Source organism: Schistocerca nitens, chromosome 4 (genome assembly GCF_023898315.1).
Source record: "Schistocerca nitens isolate TAMUIC-IGC-003100 chromosome 4, iqSchNite1.1, whole genome shotgun sequence".
NCBI lineage: Eukaryota > Metazoa > Arthropoda > Insecta > Orthoptera > Acrididae > Schistocerca > Schistocerca nitens.
The window spans coordinates 926,044,767-926,067,376 of record NC_064617.1 but is presented as its reverse complement, the minus strand read 5'-3'; positions in this window follow the sequence as shown (position 1 = coordinate 926,067,376).

The following is a 22,610-nucleotide window of genomic DNA, read 5'->3' as shown; positions in this document are numbered from 1 at the left end:
CCGCTGCCTCCACTGGCAGTGATTCTTGAGATGTCGTGGTAGGCAGTGCTTGTTTAGAACTCGTAGTAGGCTGTGATTATTGAGAGGTAGTGGAGCGCAGTGCTCGCTGAGATGTCGTAGTGAAAAGTGTTTGTCGAGATGTAGTGGAGAGTGTTTATTCCATGTTTTATGTAGTTGTTTAATGGATAGACAGCAGATGTTGTTCCAATGGAGATATTGTAATGATTTGAGTGCTTTTCATCAATATATGAAGGTAACAAAACTTGATTTATTTTTCATTATTTTAATGTCGTAAATAATGCTTCATTACAGGTTCAGTAAACAAAGCATCTGGCTTGTGTTCTTCTATTAGAGTGTAATCCTGGTTTTCTTGCGCAACTATAGTATTTCTATTTTCTTTTAATTACTTCAGTATAAATGGTATTTGAAATTTCTTGTCTTATTGAAGAAGAACCGTGCCAGATGTGTATGTTGAGTCACACTACCACATACAGAACAGCTGCACTTGTGCTTTGTTGGCTTCGTAGGTTTTATAGTTGCTGGGGACTTAATTACTTAATTGTATTAACGGAAATTTTCTTTCATTCTTGTTGTTACTCTATGCAGTCAGATTGCGTACAAAAACTAGTCAGGGCCAACCGTTACGAGACTTCGTAATCGGACAGACAGCTACTAAAAAGCAAAAAATTAAAAAGTATTTGCATTCTTTTTTTTAATTAAGCCCCCATGCAACCTGCAATTTTCGGATGCAGCATTAGTAGTGTAGCTCTTGACACAGTCACGTCACTTAAATACCTGAGCGTAACGTTGAAGAGCGGTATGAAACGGAACGACCATACAGCGGCAGGGAAGGAGAATGATCGATTTTTGTTTATTGGGAGAATTTTTAGGAAAGTGTGGTTCATCTGTAAAGGGTATCAGGTACTGGGCGCTGGTGCGACCTTTTCTTGAATATTGCTCGAGTGTTTGTGATCCATACCATGACGGAATGAAGGACGAAATTGAAGCACTTCAGAGGCGGTCTGTTACATCTGTTATCGGTAAGTTCACACTTAAGTGTTACGGAGATTCCTCGGTAACTCAAATGAGAATCTCTGGAGGGAAGGCGACTTTCTTTTCGAGGAAGACTATTGAGAAAATTTACAGAAAAAAACCGGCACTTGCAGCTGATTGCCGAATGAAGCTACTGCTACCAACATACATTGCTAGTATGGGCCACGAAGATACGAGAAATTAGGACTCATACGAAGGTATATAGATAGTCTTTCTTGTCTCTGCGAGTGGAGCAGGAAAGGAAACAGTTAGTAGTGGTACATGGTATCCTCCACCATACGCCGTACGATGGCTTACAGAGCATCTATGTGATGCAGACGTGGATCACGGATATTCGCACCATCAAGATCGAAAGCGAATTCCTTGAGAGTTTCAAACATGGAGTACGTTCAGCTGGGTATCCTCTCTTAAATAATGCTTATATATTCGTATTTGTGTAACGGGGGTGATGAGAACTGATGTAATGTGATTGCATGCAACCGTATGCGAAACATTCTGTCGTGGAGATTATCGTGAAACTGGTTATTCTTTAAGGTATAGCCGCAGACAACGCGATAATATACAGGGTGAGTCACCTAACATTACCGCTGGATATATTTCGTAAACCACATCAAATACTGACTAATCGATTCCACAGGCCGAACATGAGGAGAGGGGCTAGTGTAATTGGTTAATACAAACCATAAAAAAATGCACGGAAGTATGTTTTTAGCACAAACCTACGTTTTTTTAAATGGAACCCCGTTAGTTTTGTTAGCACATCTGAACATATAAACAAATACGTAATCAGTGCCGTTTGTTGCATTGTAAAATGTTAATTACATCCGGAGATATTGTAACCTAAAGTTGACGCTTGAGTACCACTCCTCCGCTGTTCGATCGTGTGTATCGGAGAGCACCGAATTACGTAGGGATCCAAATGGAACGGTGATGAACCTTAGGTACAGAAGAGACTGGAACAGCACATTACGTCCACATGCTAACACCTTTTTATTGGTCTTTTTCACTGACGCACATGTACATTATCATGAGGGGTGAGGTACACGTACACACGTGGTTTCCGTTTTCAATTACGGAGTGGAATAGAGTGTGTCCCGACATGTCAGGCCAATAGATGTTCAATGTGGTGGCCATCATTTGCTGCACACAATTGCAATCTCTGGCGTAATGAATGTCGTACACGCCGCACTACATCTGGTGTAATGCCGCCGCAGGCTGCCACAATACGATGTTTCATATCCTCTGGGGTTGTAGGCACATCACGGTACACATTGTCCTTTAACGTACCCCACAGAAAGAAGTCCAGAGGTGTAAGATCAGGAGAACGGGCTGGCCAATTTATGTGTCCTCCGCGTCCTATGAAACGCCCGTCGAACATCCTGTCAAGGGTCAGCCTAGTGTTAATTGCGGAATGTGCAGGTGCACCATCATGCTGATACCACATACGTCGACGCGTTTCCAGTGGGACATTTTCGAGCAACGTTGGCAGATCATTCTGTAGAAACGCGATGTATGTTGCAGCTGTTTGGGACCCTGCAATGAAGTGAGGACCAATGAGGTGGTCGCCAATGATTCCGCACCATACATTTATAGTCCACGGTCGCTGTCGCTCTACCTGTCTGAGCCAGCGAGGATTGTCCACGGACCAGTAATGCATGTTCCGTAGATTCACTGCCCCGTGGTTTGTGAAACCCGCTTCATCGGTAAACATGTAGAACTGCAACGCATTCTCTGTTAATTCCCATTGACAGAATTGCACTCGATGATTAAAGTCATCACCATGTCCCTGCAGATGCTGCTCTCCGACCGTGGCCCGTGTTTGTTACAACACGCAACTGAACGTCGGAGGTTTCAAGCGTCAACTTTAGGTTACAATATCTCCGGATGTAATTAACATTTTACAATGCAACAAACTGCCCTGATTACGTATTTGTTTATATGTTCAGGTGTGCAAACAAAACTAACGGGGTTCCATTTAAAAAAACGTAGGTTTGTGTTAAAAAACATACTTCCGTGCATTTTTTTATGGTTTGCATTAACCAATTACACTAGCCCCTCTCCTCACGTTCGGTCTGTGGAATCGGTTCGTCAGTATTTGATGTGGTTTACGAAATATATCCAGCGGTAACGTTAGGTGACTCACCCTGTATATAAATACAAACATCCAGAGGCTGAATTTGTCCAGTGATTCCAGGTAGTGTAAACTGGAATGTCCCACACTTTTGTAGACAGATATTTTGCTCTAAAAGAGTACGATTTTTATACGCAGACAAGGAAAATTTTTGGAAATTTGTGGTAAGTTCCTATGGGACCAAACTGCTGAGGACATTGATCCCTAGGCTTACACACTTCTTAATGTAACTTCAACTAACTTAGGGTAAGGACAAGACACACGCCTATACCCGAGGGAGGACTCGAACCTCCGACGGGGTGCAGCCGCACGAACCGTGGCAAGGCGCCTACCCCGCGCGGCGCAGACAAGGAATCAAGCAAAAGCAAGGTATTTTGACCGGCTACTGGACAAAATCAGTCCTCTTACCATAGTTGTAGTGTTACGCCCATTTTACCACTTTTACTTTCTGTGACGTAAACATTCCCTACTGCCCTTGCGAGATCACGCACACGAGAAAGAATCGTATGCGGCAGAGCACCTCCAACTTCTCGCAGCACAATAAATAATTTCCCAGCCAATTTACCACCCAATTGTATACGAATGCATTTCTTAGTTGCGCTTGGTATCTCTAAATTCCAGGGTTCCTTTCACATGTATTTCCTCTTCAAATCCCTTACTGAACGATCGAATAAATTTGTTTATCCCAGCTATAAATTTTCGGGCAGATTCCGCAGTTTGCAATTCATCGTCAAGTTGACGCTTTGTTTGGAATCTCGTTATCTTATGTCTTTCAATTGTGTAGAATTGCTTGGAGTTGTGCAACCATCCACTGCTTCCCTTGAATATACTGTAATCGATGTCGCACGCAATTTGATATGCATGGCGTAATAAGTCACTATCATGCAACCTTGAACCACGCAAACATCAGTGTTTTGTCTAGATTTTATCCAGTCATGCCACCGCGAAAGACTCCGAGGACACTAGTTTTTGTCGCAAGTGCGCCTTGTCCTCCCTCGAATATCCGTAGTTTTTCTTATGCACTATACGGTCATATTGCTGCGGATTTTATTCGAAATCTCTTCATAATTGTTTTTTAGTACGTTGCGGTTGATCTTCCATGTACATAATTATGTAGACAATGATTGGCCTCCACTACATTTCGCTGGAGACGGGCTTTGTGTCTCCCTGCCGACTACTTTTTGATGCACAGTGTGGGCTATGTCATTATTTCCGTGGGCTTAATACATTTTTGGCGCCCAGAATGAGGCCAGTTACATTTCAGTCCCTGAACGTAACCACAATGTTTAGGATAGTGTACCCATCTAATGTGGCTATTTTGTATTTTTCTTACATTATAGTCCAGTTAACGAAACTTGTACTTGTTCCCATAATATCTTTCGTTCACAATTAATATTTTTTATCTGTGACAGTAAGCTCATGAATTTCTCTGAACTATTTAAAACGTTACGCATAATATTTTGGCAATATTTATTTATACTTTACTGCTTCATTGGCGTTTACCAGTCAGTGGTTTATTACTGTTATTATTCATATTATTATTAGTATTTCTTTCGATATTCATACACAAGATTTAATTGTGAATAGATGCTACCTGACATCCTGTGATTCATCAATGTTAAGACTGCTCACATTCGCCTTTACACCATGGTAGATTACGATTAGGTAGTTTGTGAATATTCTGTGGTGCTTACTGCTAATACAAGGTACATTCAAGCATTCATTAAATCTGAATGACGCTGATGCAGAAAATGGATGCAGATAAAGAGTAATTCTTTATATGCCGCAACAGAAGAACTATTTACATTCTGTAAACACCATATTTTTACACTATTACTTATGCCTTTGAACTGACTGGAATCAGGCTTCAGGCACACAGCAACGTCAGTGGGGCTCGGTAGCAAATTAAAGACTACAAATTAATCGCTGTCTGCGTTAATTCATTCCTGTGTAACCACTAGAGGGCAACTACATGACCTTAAAACTGAATGTGGCTCATCTGTACAGAAGGTATACGGCCCTGTAATGTTGCTTTAAGCACTTACATATAAATATCAGTCATGAGGCACCTTAATTTAGCGCAGACACATTAGTGGATATACAAACAAATTAATAAGGATCACAACAGTAAAGGAGACAGTCCGTAGCTCGTGGTCGTGCGGTAGCGTTCTCGCTTCCCACGCCCGGGTTCCCGGGTTCGATTCCCGGCGGGGTCAGGGATTTTCTCTGCCTCGTGATGACTGGGTGTTCTGTGACGTCCTTAGGTTAGTTAGGTTTAAGTAGTTCTACGTTCTAGGGGACTGATGACAATAGATGTTAGGTCCCATAGTGCTCAGAGCCATTTTTGAGTAAAGGAGACATATTCAGATGTGATCCTGTAGGGCAGTAAAATGGCCCACAACCGAAGGATTCGTATCACCCAAGCATTTACTCCTCTACATCCGAACATATCTCGGAATAGCCCAATGGTATTGAACGACCACCGTGTCGTCCTCAGCCTAAAGGCGTCACTGGATGCGGATATGGAGGGTGGTGAGGTCAGCACACCGCTCTCCCAGTCGTTGTCAGTTTTCGTGACCGGAATCGCTACTTCTCAGTCAAGTAGTTTATAAGTAAAAGTATGCATATTCCCGTGTCAAAAAAACAGAGACATCTATGATGGCTTTAAGAAAATAACTCTTCGTGTGTGTCTCCTATGACGAGACAGGCAGAAGTGGTTTTGATAAGCACGAGTGGATGGAAGGGAACACTTCCTTATTAATTTACCTTCATGTGCTGGTGTATTCCAGACGTCTCGAACATCGTATTTTTTTCCTTAAATTTTCTCCTTATAAATGACTGACCTACCGGAAAAACTCACCGTCACTCAACTTCGTGCTACGTGTAAGGACGGAGGACTTAAGGGACACAGTACACTGGGGAAAAAAATAAACTTATTGCATTTTATGGTAAACATCTCGATGATCAAAGAAAAATTCAAAGAAAAATTTTGGGAATTACCTTACACAAAACTTGAGAATAGCGACGAAGACTTCAAAATCGCTCAACCCACACAACAGTAAGAAATCACCAAAAATGATGAAATCTTGCCGCATCTCTTCCAGCACCACATTTACCGACAGACTACAGATGAAAAATTTTGAAAACAATCATGATCCACACGAAACAAACTTTTTATTGAACGTACCAAAAATCGTAAAAAGTCCTTAATTTGCCTCACAAGGGCTGAGTGCATCCCGCTAACCAACAGCACTAGTCAGACCGGATGGTCACCCATCCAAGTGTTACCAAGCCAGACGGCGCTTTAACTTCAGTAATCTGACGGGATCCGGTATTACCACTGCGGTAACACCGTTGGCTAAGCAAGCATTTATCCATTTCAAACAAAAAATGTTGCAAGTGGTGGCCTCACAATGCTAGTTACTGAACACAACTGAAATAGAAAGGAAATCGTTTGGCTTTACATGCAAGCAGTGCATTCGTAAGCAACGGCGGTCACGAACTAAGGCATGGAGCCGTGCATCAAATCATTTAAATAGCAACAAATATTAAAGTTCAGTCAGCAAGCACAAGTCTCTACACATTAACAAATTCATCTTGGAGTAAATGTTCACCCACTGATAGATCAGCTAGTAATCACAATCTCACCGTGTCTCTAAGTCCCAAGCTGAGGTGCACAAAATATTTCTAAGTCCGAAACTGGAGTACGTCGAAATAGCTCTAAGTCCTAAGTAACTCTTAAGCCGAAGCACCTCTGCGGTCGTACAACTTTATCAAAATTCGACCTTACCAACCAATCAAAGAACACGAAAAGACCACAATCTATTCTCTACTGCCTATTTAAAAACGTCGTTACTCCATATAGCAAATTTCAACTTGATCACTTGACCGTCACTTTAAAAGTTACGTTTATTTTAACGTATTTGCAACTTAAATGTATATGACACATATTTATGGTTTATTTGGATTCTCATTTTATGTTATTCAGTTTTATACACAGCAAAACTACTGATTCCAGTTATGACAAGCGGAAGTTTTGTGTTATAGTGATCTTGTCTGATACGTCGTTTAGGTATACTGAGAAAGCCACTAGTCCTATTAAATTTCGCGGGGCACGGCCGATGTTAAATGGTTTGTGTTGAGCATTCTCCGCACAGCAGAACATACTGGATTGTATTAGTCAAATAACCATAGAGCCAAGTGAATTTCTGCGAGGATAATCCATATCAAAGTATCTCGGGCAGTGGTTGATGACTGATGCCGTGTCGGTCGCCTATCGGAAATCTACAGGACAGACCCTTCTTGGAGATCTGCATCTATCGTCAACATTTGATGTCTCTCAGCTCGGAACACCGTCACAAAACGCCGCTGTAGCCCCTACCACCTCTACGAGCTATATTTTCCTCCAGAGTGACTAAATTTTCGCTGTCATTCGCTTTGACGCCACTGAAATGCAACTCGTGCTTTTACACAGCGCAGCGGTCGCTATTACTATTCTGTTTAATTTCAAAAGCTTTTATCGCCACACACGGACTGGGAAAAGAAATGTCAATTTCATTTTCGACGCCTGTGACTTGAGAGCTCTCGCACACCGTTCGCCAGAACTAATTGTATTTTTCTTCATTTACCACCTTCGTGTCGTACTTCTCTCAGTCGGCTGCAACAAGCTTGACATCTACTTCCAGTCACTGGCACAGAGAATTTCCTTTCTAGATCAAAGGCTTTTGGCGACATACATGAAAATTCAACTACGAAATGCAGTCTGCACTCAGACCGTGTGCTCATTCCACCTGACGCCTTTGTCTTTACTAACATTTTCTCTTCTCTCTTTCCCCGTCTCAGTTTTTCGCTTGATTTGTCACTGACTCACAGTTTCTTATATTTCATAACCTCGTTAATCTTTGCTCCACAACTGTTTAACCTTCGTAGTTCGCTGGAGTATGTACTATATGCCTTAGCATGTGGTAGTTAATGCTGCAATCCCTACTTTCAGACTAAAGGCCTCTCCATTTTGGACTTTTCTGACCATTAAATTTTAACGTAATCTTTAATAGCACATTTCAAATTCTTCTATATCTTTCTCTCGTGTTATGCATTTCCCTGTTGTCCAGTTTAACGGCGTTCTGCTCCAAATGCGCAATATCTGAGTCACTCGCCTAAAATCTGTTTATTCCTTACGTTTCCCCACTTTAGCTCTCTCGTTAGTCTTACAAAATTGATGTACGCTCGAGGTGATGCCGTGTTCCTTCACTTCAGTATGGTATTTTACACCGTCTCTCACTGCCGTTTAGTCCAGGTTGGGGACTTTCTCTGCCCGGGTACTGGGTGTTTGTGTTTTCCTCATCATTTCGTCATCATCATCATTCGTGACAATGGCTAGATTGTACTGTGTGAAAAAAACTGGACTATATAAAAGTAGGGACTTTTTATGGGCGCTGATGACCTCGCAGCTGGGCGGCCCACAAACCAAACATCATCATCATCACTCCCGTTTAGTCCAAAAAGTTTGAGCTTACATAGCATCGAACCAGATTTACGACTGGATTCAAGATTTCAATGCAGAAAGAACTCAATACGTCGCTCTTAAAACAACAAAATCGACGGATATAAAGGTAATTTACGGAGTATCAAAAATACCCAAAAGAAGTGTAATAGGACTGTTACTGTTTACAGTCTACATAGATGATCAAGTAGAAAGCGTTAGAAGCTCATTAAAACTGTTCGCAGATGATACGGTTGCCTATTAGAAAGTAGCAATGCCAGAAGGTAGGATTGTTGAATGACGCAGACTCTGGCAGTTGACACTGAACGTAAATATAAGTAACATATTACACATACATGGGACAAGAAATGCTTCGCTGTACAACTACGCTATTGATGAAAAATTACTAGAGACAGAATCAGCCGTAAAATATATAGGGGTAACTATCCAGAGCGACCGTAAGTGAAATGATCACATAAGACAAATAGTAGCAAAAGCAGATGCCAGGAAGATTCATAGGAAGAATCTTAAGGAAATGTAACTCATCCACGAAGGAAGTGGCTTACAAGGTGACTGCTCGACCGATTCTCGAGTACTGTTCATCAGTCTGGGATACCAGGTACGAGTGATAGCAGATATGTAAAGCCGGTTCTACCCCACTTTTACCCCAACTCAAAACTCCAGAAAAAAAGGTGATTGAAACCCAATGACATTTCTTTCTAAATAAGTGTTTTTACAATGTAAATATAACATCTCGTTCAGGACGACTCATGAAGGAAAAACAAAGAATTTTCACACAAAAATGTGTAAAACGAGCTTCACTGGAGGTTCCTTCTAACGCCCCTACCCTGTGGACACGACTCCTCACGACGACCAACTTCAGGATTAACTGAAGTGCTTCATTCATTCAAGTCGTCATTAAGTACACAGGTGAGGATAAAGATAGTTTTGTAAAATAGTATGCTCTCCACACACACAACATTATATAGGACGTTGTCAGTCACAGCCATTTCCTTCAGTCAACGTGTTTGTATAGAGTTTGGAAAAAAAAAGTCTCGAACGTCATATTTATAGCGCATCACATCTGTAAAACTTCATTCAAAACTGAACTATTTTCATCAGTTTATTTGATGCAAACACAAGATTTTCATCACATTTTTGTGTTTTTTAAAGAAGAGAAGAAATGTAGCCAAAAATTAAGATATGAGTGTGGGCGCACAATTTTTTAATAAAAAAGGGGAATTAATATGTAAAAGGATGCATATACCCGTGTCAACAACTTCGTATGTCTCGACAGAGACATCTATGAAGGCTTTAAGAAACTAACTCTTCGTGTGTGTCTGCTATGATGAGACAGGCAGACGTGGTTTTGATAAGCACACGTGGATGGAAGGGAACACGTCCTTATTGATTTCCCTTTATCTACTGGTGTATATCAGACGTCTCGAGCATCGTGTTATTTTTTCCTTAAATTTTCTCGTTATAAATGACTGACCTACCGGAAGAATTCACCGTACATCAACTTCGTGCCACGTGTAGGGACGGAGGACTTACGGTCCATAGTACACGAGGAAAAAAATAAACTGATTACATTTTATGGTAAACATCTCGATGATCAAAGAAAAGCTCAAGGAAAAATTTTGGGAATAAACCTACTGAAAACTAAGGAATAGCAACGAAGTCTTCAAAAGTGCGGAACCCACACAACAGTAATAAATCACAAAAAATGATGAAATCTTGCCGTATCATGCTAGTATCTTCGGGAAAGGACGAGGAAGAAGAATTGGTAAAAGGTACCTACGAGCACAACATTTACCGACAGGTTACACATGATAAATTTGGGAAAAAATCATGATCTACACGAACCAAACTTTTTATTGAGCGCACCAGGTAAGACCTACCGTAAAAAATAAAATGTATTCATTACGGGTTGAAGACCAATCTGTTCCTCTTCTGCGAGTTCAGAATGAAGAGAAGTGAGAGAATCATGGAATTTGGTTTCCAGACAAAAAACTACGAGATCACCAAAGAGAGAGACTCAAGTTCTACAGAACAACAAAAAAGGAGGTTTTATCGAAACTGATTCATTTCCAAGCCCGTGGATCAGGTTGGACGTTAAATTGAATTGTCAGCCTTCAACTCGCAATCAATCGAAACGCTCCAACTGAGAGGATCATCACAAACTGCCAGAAAAAGTAAGAGACAAGAAAGCTTAAATCAACAGAGAGTAATGGAAAAAAAGTCATCTATGGGCTATGGCTCCAACGTTAAATTCGGTAGTTCGGAAAAATCCTGACAGATCCATCCTATTTCCCGTTGTAGTTGATCACATTCCAGAGGTTGAGGGAAAAATCAATGTGTCCATCAACATTTACTCATTTGATGAAAAATATCAGGTGTACCCATTGAAAATAAGGAAGAATAAGAGCGAAAAACATGTAATTACAACCCCATTTCAAAGAAGATGAGAACTCCCATAACTGCTGGACTAGGTATCTATCACGCCTTGTTTCTAGTGAAATCACAAAAAAAATTAACGTAAAAAATTTATCTGTGACATCCGTCTACTGTTCTTCAACAAGAAGGAAACATTGGATGAGCACTTATCAGACTGTTTAGTTCAAAATCATTCACATTTGAATTACCCGAGAAGAGTTAACACATAGTCTTCAAAAACTACCAACACACAACGAAGATTTCTTACGCCATTTATGCAGATTTCGAGGTTTACTCTTAAAGACAGACAACTGTCAACCAAATCCAGAAACACCATATACAATGAAATATCAAAAACATGAACCAAGTGGGTTCCGTTACTACAATAAGGACTTCAACGGAAACTACAAGGAACCACTCATCTACCGAGGAAAACCAGTGTCATAAAGAAATTCATTGAGTGTGTGAAAAGAGAGACTGAAAAAATCGGAAGAATTTACTCCAAAGTTGAAGAAATGAGACAACTCACGCGAGAGGAACAGTCAATGTATGATAAATCTAGGAAATGTCCATTCAAAATGGTTCAAATGGCTCTGAGCACTATGGGACTCAACTGCTGAGGTCATTAGTCCCCTAGAACTTAGAACTAGTTAAACCTAACTAACCTAAGGACATCACAAACATCCATGCCCGAGGCAGGATTCGAACCTGCGACCGTAGCGGTCTTGCGGTTCCAGACTGCAGCGCCTTTAACCGCACGGCCACTTCGGCCGGCAAATGTCCATTCTGTCGGAATCTTTACTCACGAAAGAACACAAAAGTTCGACATCACGTTCATTTGACTGGAAAATGCATTGCCCCACAGTGCAATCGGTGTAACCTACAACTGAAGCATCTAACTTTTGTACCAATTTACTTACACAATTTGATGGGATGTGACTCACTTTGTTAGTGGATGGGCTTGGTCAGGACGAAAAAGATATACTCGTAGATTTGACTCCCAATAATGATTAAGGATACATCAGCTTCAAAATGAAGACAGAAAATCTGAAGATGAAATTTAATGACACGTTTAGGTTCATGATATCAAGTCTTGACAACTTTCCTCGAATCTGAAGAAAGAACATATGAAAACGTGAGAAAATTTGGTCCAGAGAATCTAGTCGATCTAGTGATGAAAAAAAGCGTTTGTCCTTATGATGACATTTATTCTTCGAAGAAATTTGAAAAAACACAAGTGATGAATATTAGTACCATGCACAGTTAGTTTGGAAAAGATTTGATGTAGAAAATCTTGGTGAATACCATGCTCTTCACCTTAAAACTGATGTTCTGCTGTTGACTGACGAATTAAAAATTTCAGAAAACCTTGCTAGAAAGCTTACGATCTCAATCCCAGCTCTGGAGTACGTTTTCAGTAATCTCTTTTTGCTGCTCGTCAGTATTTTACTCTGTGTTTTGTTTACTCCCCATCGGTATTATGTACTGATTAGACTGCTCATTCGCATCAGCACATCCCTTAACTCTTCCTCACGTTCACTGAGGATAGCAATGCCATCGGCGAATCTTAGCATTTTTATCCCTTTGCACTGATTTTTAATACTGCTTGTGACCCTTCCTTTCTATTTTCGTCATTGCTTTGGCTTCAGGGTGAGTTTGCTAAATGGGGACCAACTATCGGCAATGAGTCCTGAGATGTTAAGGAACAAAAAAAGTTCATATGGGCACATTGCCGGAAATGAGTTCCGGCGGTGATCCATCCACTAGAATATGGAAATAAAAGATCTTTGACAGTGAGTTTTCAATGACTGAAAGCACACCTGAGATCACACCAAGCAAGCGGGAATGTTATGTCTGCACTAGTATTTTAGCTCTATAATGAAGAGGGCAGTGAGCTGGAGCACCAACGTGTAGCAGCCACGTTACCCTTCGTACCAAAGAAGACACGTCTTTCAGTACGGGAGGCGGAGTCATCAGCAGGAAGCGCGGACATACCTGGACTGTTAGGTATTGTGGAAGGACGATTGGTCCCACGAGGTTTTCGCCAGTAATCCCCGCCACACACTGACGTGGAACCGGTATGATGGTTCGCCGCCACCATACACCCCGTCGTAAAAGTAGCCTCATCTGTAAATAGAGTGGATGACAGGTTTTTCATTTTTTACTAATAACAGGGAAATAAACTGGCATATCAATTTGCCATAGCAGCGTCGCTAAACTTTTTACTTTCTAAGTGGAACGTTTTTTACAAATCAGTAATGTTTGCTAGTAAAATTTTTGTTGCCTTGAAAGATTCAGTTAGAATAGAATATGGGGAAATCGATCAGCGCTAATTCAATAGCAACACCGACACTTAGAAAATAGTAATAAACACGTAACAATCTGTACATCATTACTGGAACAATAATGTGTCAATTACAGAGTAGTCATTTACATGATTACTCTGTAATTCAAAATTAAGTGCCTGGCAGAGAGTTCACCGAACGACCTTCAAGCTGTTTCTCTACTGTTACTGTCGGTCGGAGTGGCCGTGCGGTTCTAGGCGCTACAGTCTGGAGCCGAGCGCCCGCTACGGTCGCAGGTTCGAATCCTGCCTCGGGCATGGATGTGTGTGACGTCCTTAGGTTAGTTAGGTTTAATTAGTTCTAAGTTCTAGGCGACTGATGATCTCAGAAGTAAAGTTGCGTAGTGCTCAGAGCCATTTGAACCATTCTATTGTTACTTCTCAAACAGTGCGTGGGAAAAACGAACACTCTTATTTCATTATCGTGATCATTTATCTGTATGTAGGTAGGCGCCAACAAAGTATTTCACACTTTGAGGACAAAGTTGGTGATTGAAATTTCATGAGGAGATACTGCCGCAACAAAAAATGCCTTTTTTTATTGATTGCAACCTAAATTCACGTATCATACCCGCGTCACTCTCCTCTATTTCGCGATAGCACAAAACGAGCTGCCCTTCTTTGAACTTTTTCTGTGCCCTCTGTTGATCTTGTCTGATGCGGATCCGACTCTGCACAGTAGTACTTCAGAACAGGACAGACAAGCACAGTGTAGACTGTCTCTTTAGCAGAACTATTCTATTTTGTAACGGTTCTGCCAATAAATGGTAGTCTTTGGTTCGCTCTACCCACAAGATTATCTATGTGATTGTTCCGACTTATTCTATTTGTTGTAACTGACAATTCGAACGTTTCTACAGCGCAACTTTTATTGACGTGAGTCTACATGGAAATCACTGAATAACAACGAAAAGTCGCAATCACAAAGTCAGTAAGAATTTCCCACTAGAGGCAACAAAAGATAACTTCTAAGCTTCCTACAAGAGTCCGTTGTAACACACACACACTTAAATCCAAGACCCATCCTGATGTCGAAGACGTAGTCTTCCGTGGAGACGTCCTTGAGGTCGGTATTCAGCGTGAACTGACGTCCTTTGCTGGTTCTGGCCTTTAAATAGTATTCAGCGAATCAGATGTTGGTGTAGTAATTCTTCCTGCAGGCCATCTCGAACTCCCTCTGAAGGAAGTAGTACGCGGAATGTTTGTTTCCAAAACAGCCAATGTTTACCATTGCTTACGCCTTTGGGCATAGGCAACCCCGGTCCTGTGTCGAGTTAGATATGTTGCCGGCCCGCAGGTGCTACCTTGCCGACGGCGTAACAGTATTGTAATAGAAATCCCTAAGTATTTAGATGAATGTGTATTAGAAGTATTTAGTTGTATGGGACGCATGTGCATGCAAGACGGCAGTTTCTCGCTGTCGCCACTGGACGTCGGTTCTATTGCGGAATGACACCATCCCTAGTTTGGAAGTGCTTTGCTAAGATAGGTAGCCGTGAAGCACAATGCTTCATTTGCACTATAAGATTAGAAAAGGAGGGGCATAACATACCAGAGGCATTCGGTAAGGAGATAACATCCATCAAGTTCCTTGGAAGAGGAATGTGACTGATAAGCCTATAATTTTATCTATGCTGTATAAAACTGGAATAGTAACTGATCTCTTAATTTCAAGGTGAGAAAATGATACCACCTGATGCAGGAAAGTCTCCAACTTGTGAAATTTTGCTCTCGGTGTCGCAGCGCGAGTTTCCTTCGTCTTCGCAATCTTTCGGTAGGAGACACTGAGACCGATTTCTGTCACAGCCTCAGCCTCACATCGGTCGGTGTCTCCTACTCCTTCACCTTCACTAGAATTTTTCAGTCTTCCTTTGAAAGCTACGTTATTTGCTGGAAATAAAAGCAATACAGAAACTAAAACTCGGTTATTTCACAAACCGGTTGTTTCGAGTGGTTTTAACAGTCAGCTTATAGCATAAGGACGAAAGAAATCGATACAGCGGAAAATTAGTTGTTCCAGTTATAGCTGTCATCCCTGCCTTGTCCTCTCAGGAACTGTTTCCTCCAGTTTGACGTCATTTAATAAAATCACCGATTGAACAGTAATGTATTCCTGCCCTAAGCTCTTCTTAATATGAGCACTTTTTTCTTGATCTTCCATTCTTATTGTTCCCTCAAAGTTCTAGTACGTATTGTATGTCACTCCTCTTTCCCTATAGCTTATAGCTATTTTTGTGAGCAGCATAGTAATTGCATTTATCTCGCACACAATGCAGATGCAGCTGGAGGTGAAATGTCGGGGCAAGGCCTCTGGGAAATTTTAGAAATGAGAGAGCCGGCGTCGTGCGTGCGCTGGTACGCGGCACGGCGAGGATAGGCGACCGTAAGTCAACCGGAATACCGGGGCCCGTTTTTGCCGAGAAGGCGTAATATGACGAATAGGCGTAACGGCACGGAAAATTACTGTTTCAGCCGTTAACAGCGTCCCGCCGGGAGCGGCCGTTCTGCAGTAAAGCGTGCACTCGCGTGGAAGAGCATTCACTTCGCCAAGTTCATTCCAGGAACGACATGTACACGGTGCTGGACTCAGCGTAATGGGCTGAAACGTATCTCAGTACCAAGCGGCAGCGAAAAGAATTCTCGGAAAACTTTTCTCAGATAACGTCGACAGTAATTACACCAGTTCAAAAGCCGAGGTGAACATAAAAACCACAAACTCTGAACGCAATACTACAAGAAACAAACACAACCGTTTTGTAAACAAAAAGGGAAACAATTTGTAAAGGCCGTTTACCCTAGCACGTAATATTTCCATGTCGTATAATTTTCGAGAAATTAGAGCAAATACAGAGCCTTACCGACATTCGCTCTTTCCAGCCGCCATTTCTGAGTGGAAAAGGGAAAGAGGAATCTGTTAATGGAACCACAAGTACCTTGCACCACACACTGTCAGGTGGCTTGCGGAGTATTCACGTACATCTAGATCAGCATCTAGATGGTTACTCTGCAATTCACACTTAAGTGCCTGGCAGAGGGTTCATCGAACCATTTTCATACTGCTTCTCTACCATTCCACTCTCGAATGGCGCGTAGGAAAAAGGAACACCTAAATCTTTCCGTTCGAGCTCTGATTTCTCTTATTTTATTATGATGATCAATTCTCCCTACGTAGGTGGGTGCCAACAAAATATTTTCGCGTTCGGAAGAGAAAGTATTTTGTAAATAGATCTCGCCGCAAAGAAAACCGTCTTTGTTTCAGCATCGTATCAGTGACACTCTCACCCTTATTGCGCTATAACACGAAACGAGCTGCCCTTCTTTGCTCTTTTTCGATGTCCTCCGTCAATCCCACCTGGTAAGGATCCCACACCGCGCAGCAATATTCCAGCAGAGGACGGACAAGTGTAATGTAGGCTGTCCCTTTAGTGGGTTTGTCGCATCTTCTAAGTGTTCTGCCAACAAAGCGCAGTCTTTGTTTCGCCTTGTGGTGTCACCGCCAGACACCACACTTGCTAGGTGGTAGCTTAAATCGGCCGCGGTCCATTAGTACATGTCGGACCCGCGTGTCGCCACTGAGTGATCGCAGACCGAGCGCCACCACACGGCAGGTCTCGAGAGACTGACTAGCACTCGCCCCAGTTGTACGGACGACATTGCTAGCGACTACACGTACGAAGCCTTTCTCTCATTTGCCGAGAGACCGTTAGAATAGCCTTCAGCTAAGTCCATGGCTACGACCTAGCAAGGCGCCATTAACCATATCTGGAGAGAGTCTCACTTGTATTATCAAGAGATATGTACCACAAGGAAATTAAAGTTAAGTAAACCTAAGCTCCGTTCTTTTCTTAATAGCATTCATAAGTATCCTGTTTCAGACCTCACGCAAGACGGCGTGAGTTGATGCGTGCCCTTTCGGCTACTTCTCATTGTGGCGTAGCTAGCTTGTTACGCCACAACACGCCTTCCCCACAATATTATCTATGCGGTCTTTCCAGTTTAAGTTTCTCGTAATTATAATTCCTAGGTATTTAGTCGAATTGACCTCCCTTAGACTTGTTCGATTTATCGTATACCCAAAATTTATCAGATTTCTTTTAGTACCATATGGATGACCTCGCACATTTCTTTGTTTAATGCCAACTGCCATTTTTCGCACCATACAGATATTCTCCCTAGATCATTTTGTAATTGGAATTGATCGTCTGACGATTTTACTAGACGGTAAATTACACCGTCATCTGCAAACACTCCAAGGGGCTGCTCAAATTATCACCTAGATCGTTTATGTTCTTGAGTGGGACTTAAGTAAATAAATTAGTGAAATCAAAGTGAACTAGAAATTAGAATATAAATGAAAAACTTGGTTTAGTTTAGAGAGTTACATACTCGCAAACAGCGGGCCGAACAGCAGAACAGAAGAGACAATGACCGTGAAGTCACATAAGCGGGCGCTGTCGATTCAGCCGTCAGGGCATCGCCCGACCGGATCACGTGTTTCTCAGTTGTCGTATGTGAGCAAAGGCCCTCGCCTACATCCCAAGAGCCAATGACCGAAGTTAACAAGATTCTTCGAGGAGCTTCTCAACGTGACAGAAGAGGCAATGACCGTGAAGTCGTTCACCTCCAGTAAACTGAAGTGAATAAATACGCGAGACGCAGTGGGCCAAACAGATGAGGACGGACGGGGATGAAGACGGAGACGAAGACGGAGACGGGGACGGAGACGAGACGAGAGACAAAGAAGGAAGAAAAGAAGAGTAGCAGTAGTTTTCAGTCAGTTTCGGTGCTGAAGACCATCATGTAAGAAGAGTCTGCATCATGCACAGACGAACCAAGTCCGCCGCTGTAATGGAATAGCAAGCAGCAGCCGCGGCACCAGAAGACAGAAGTTAAAAGGTATTTCAAGTCTGATTTTTACGTACCCGGGTGACTCGTGAGGACGGGAAGGAGACAGCCTCACCTCAGCAGTCACCTGTGAGCTGGGATGAAGACCTGACAGCCGAAGACTGGCAAGCGGGAGTCCGTGGTTCGAGTCCGCCACACTGGCCTTCCCCCGCCGCGCCGCTCCGCTGGCCGACGCAGAACACACGCGGCCGCTTAGAGAAGAGAAACACGGGGACGCGACACCCAAGGTATCATCCGATGCACGATTTCGCTCGCAATAATTAAACGGGCCACCTCGCGCTGCGCGTCTCCAGTCAACTGGGCGAGACGGCGACACGAGATACACACCGCTACGCGTAATCAGACGCCGCCGCCGCCGCAGTAGCAGCAGCAGAAGACTTCACAAACGACACAGCTGCCGCTCTCCAAACCAGAACATCCCGTAAGATACAGTTGTACAAATCTTCAATAAAAGTTATCTTATGTAAAAATGATGTTTCATTCGACCTCATACCCGAGCCAAGGAAGAACCCACCCTGCCCACATGTTGTTAAGAGAGAAAAGTTAATTTATTTAATATTTTCACCCGGACAGAATGCTTTAGAATGCTCATCCTGACATTTGACTTGCATCAAAAGAGAAAACCCAGTTACATTTAGTGACAGAAGTGTCATATTTAGTATCACAACTGTTACATTTGGTGTCAGAGAAAAAACCCTTGGCTCAATATGAGGTGTGAGTGACAGTCACTAAAGGTCCACAGTTAGTATTGTTTAATGTGTGAAAGGTTAGAGGTTTGCATAGCAGTCGTAATATTTTCTTTATTTAGAAGTGTATTCTCTCTCATAATTTTAAGAGTTTGTCGAAAATATTCAAACATCTTTTGAATTCAGTGTGGTAATATTGTGTAACTAATAGTTTGTAAAATGACGACACGAAATCGTACAAAGTCAGAGTCAGCACCACAAGCGGTTTCTACTGATGAAGCTATTCAGAGCTTAGTTAATCAAATAGCACAGCTTAAAAATGATAATAATGCATTATTTAAACAGTTGAGTGAGGTTAGGCAAACCAGTTCAATCCCTCCCACCCTAGATTCCTCAGCAGCAGCCTTAGTAACTCCTTTTTCAGGTAAACCTGGCGAGGACATAACAGCCTTTTTTGATGATTTAGTAGCAGCTGCAAAGTTAGGATCATGGTCAGATGAACAGCTCTTACAAATGACAAAGTTAAGATTGCTAGGAGAGGCTAAAGCACACGTATTATATCATGAAGAATTACGGAATGCTCCAACATTTGAGGAATTGAAGAAAGGATTGCTTAAACGTTTTCAAAAACAGAACAGCTGTAGATTTTATAGGGAACAATTAAACACTATCACTCAGAGGCAAAACGAGTCGTTAGAAAGTTTTGTAGATAGGATTAGAAAAGTTAATATTAACACCTATCAGTTGACAACTAGTGATGAAGCAAATAAGGATAGAGCTCTGGATACATTTTTACGTGGGTTACCTCCTGAAACTTCCCGTCGTGTCAGGGCAGAGTTTCCTAAAAATTTAGCAGAAGCTGTATCTGTGGCGACGGCTTTTGAAGAAATTGACATTGCCACCAGATACAAGGAGAAGCGAAAAGTATTTTCAGCAGGAGTACGATGTTTTAGGTGCGATCGACAGGGACATATAGCAAAAAACTGCAGACAACCTCAATGCACTAATTGTCAAAGAATAGGTCACACATTCAAGGAATGCAGGTCTAAGAAAGTTTTTGGAAATAGAAATCAGTTAAACTCAAACGGGAATGTCGGAGCCGCCGCCAGGCGTTCCCAATAAAATTTCATGCCATTAAGGCGAATGTGAAGGCGGAATGCTGGTTATCTGCTACCATACAGGATAAAGAGGCAAGGATACTAGTGGATACAGGTGCAAACGTATCAATAGTAAGTAATGAACGTATTGGAGAAAAGAAATATGACCCTCCGAGGTATAGATTGAGTGGAGTAGGAGGAGGTACAGTGAAGTCATTAGGATGTACATCATTGATTTTCTATATTCACGGTGTACAATTTAAGGAAGATGTAGAAGTGGTAATAAAAGTAACTGACGGGTACGACGCGATCCTAGGACTGGATTTCCTGAATAAACATCGACCTCAGACAGCAAACTGTAGAACTTAGCGGAATAGTGTTTCAGCTAGGTGACACCGCTGCAAAGGGCCCGCTGCCGCAAGATTTCCCCAACCGGAAGGCGAAATCAACTACACTGCCTGCAACGTCCTTGAAGGTTGATTCGCGGGATCAGATACCATCTGGCTCAGGAAAACTTTTCTGGATGACCGTTGACCCCGAAGTACCTACAGATACAGTGTGTCTAATAGAGCCTTTAGAGGAAAATGAGGAATTAGATGTATCACATTGTTTTGTACGTAGAAGTGTTGTACGGGTTCAAGACGTTGAGGGAGAAAGAAAAGTACCGGTACATATTGACAATTTCGGAGTGGAGGACAAAGAGTTGCATAAGGGAATATTAGTAGGTACAGTCAGTACTTTTGAAGAAGAAGATTTCATTTGGTCAGATATTAATGATGGTCAGAAACCAGACGCCTATAAAACCGCATTACGCCAGAAGATTCAGCATTTGCAAGGAAAGGATAGAGACACGATAGAAGCAGTTTTAGTTGAGTTTCAAGATTTATTTAATGCAGAAGGTCCACTGCCAGCAACAGATATCACACAGCATAGGATCCCAACAGGAAATAGCCCCCCAGTTTATAGGAAGCCTTATAGAGTTGCGCATCACTTACAGCCAGTACTGGATGAATTTATAGAACAGCATCTAAAAGATAGAATTATAGAATATTCTGATTCGCCTTATAATTCAAATATCGTAATTATTCCAAAGAAGTCTCCCGACGGTACGAAACGATATAGATTTTGTTGTGACTACAGACACCTTAACAAACAAACTATCTCAGATGTTTATCCTCTTCCAAACATTACAGATATCATTGACAGTTTGGGTAACAGTAAATACTTTTCAACAATCGATCTACGTAGCGGATATCATCAATTGGAAGTTGCACCTGAATATAGGCATAAAACAGCATTTTCTACCCCTGGAGGCCATTGGCAATTTAAAAGAATGCCTTTCGGTTTGAAAAATGCACCAGCAACTTTTCAAAGACTACTCGATGGAGTATTGCGAGGACTCAAAACTTAACAATGTTGTGTATATCTAGACGATATTATTGTATTCTCCAAAGACATTAACGAACATGCTGTGCGTCTGCGTAATGTTTTTCAGAGACTTAGAAAAGTTAAATTAACATTAAATATCGAAAAATGTACTTTTGCATTGACAGAGGTTACATACCTAGGGCATGTCATTAGTGAAAATGGAATTAAAACAGATCCTCGATTAATTTCGGCAGTTAAGGACTTCCCAACACCACAATGCGTTAAGGAAGTACAAAGTTTCATTGGTCTCGCATCGTACTACCGGAAATATGTTCAAAATTTCGCTGAAATTGCCCGACCCTTAACACAATTATTGAAAAAGGGTGCAAAATTTCATTGGTCTGAAGATTGTGAATTAGCATTTCAAACCTTAAAGATAAGTTAACACACAGTCCAGTATTAGCCTACCCAGATTATAATAAAGAATTTATTTTATCCTGTGACGCAAGTGGTCATTCAGTAGGAGTTGTTTTGAGTCAGAATATTAATGGCGCGGAACACCCCATAGCCTACGCTTCGAGACAACTAACAACGGCAGAAAGAAATTATTCCACAATGGAGAAAGAATTGTTAAGTGTTATTTATGGCATCAAATACTTTAAATGCTACTTGTATGGTAGGAAATTCAAGGTTATTACAGACCACGCAGCTTTAAAATGGTTGCTTGGATTAAAGGATCCATCTAGTCGTCTTACGCGTTGGGCCCTATGCCTTTCCGAAATGGATTTCGAAGTTATCCATAAACCAGGCAAAAAACACACGAATGCAGATTGCCTAAGTCGGAAAATAGCACTTTTGGAAGCAACAGGCCGAGATACTGAGGACTGGAGAAAGGCACAAGATGAGGATACAGAATGCAAAAAATACGCAACTCAGAAACTATTTTGCTTTGAAGATGGTGTATTATGCCGTAAAACAAAACTTGGACCGCGAATTGTTGTTCCCCTACACCTTAGACAAGAAATAATGGCAGAGGCCCACGATCATATCCTTGCAGGACACGGTGGACAGCGGACAACCGAAAGACGTGTTGCAGAGCGATTTTGGT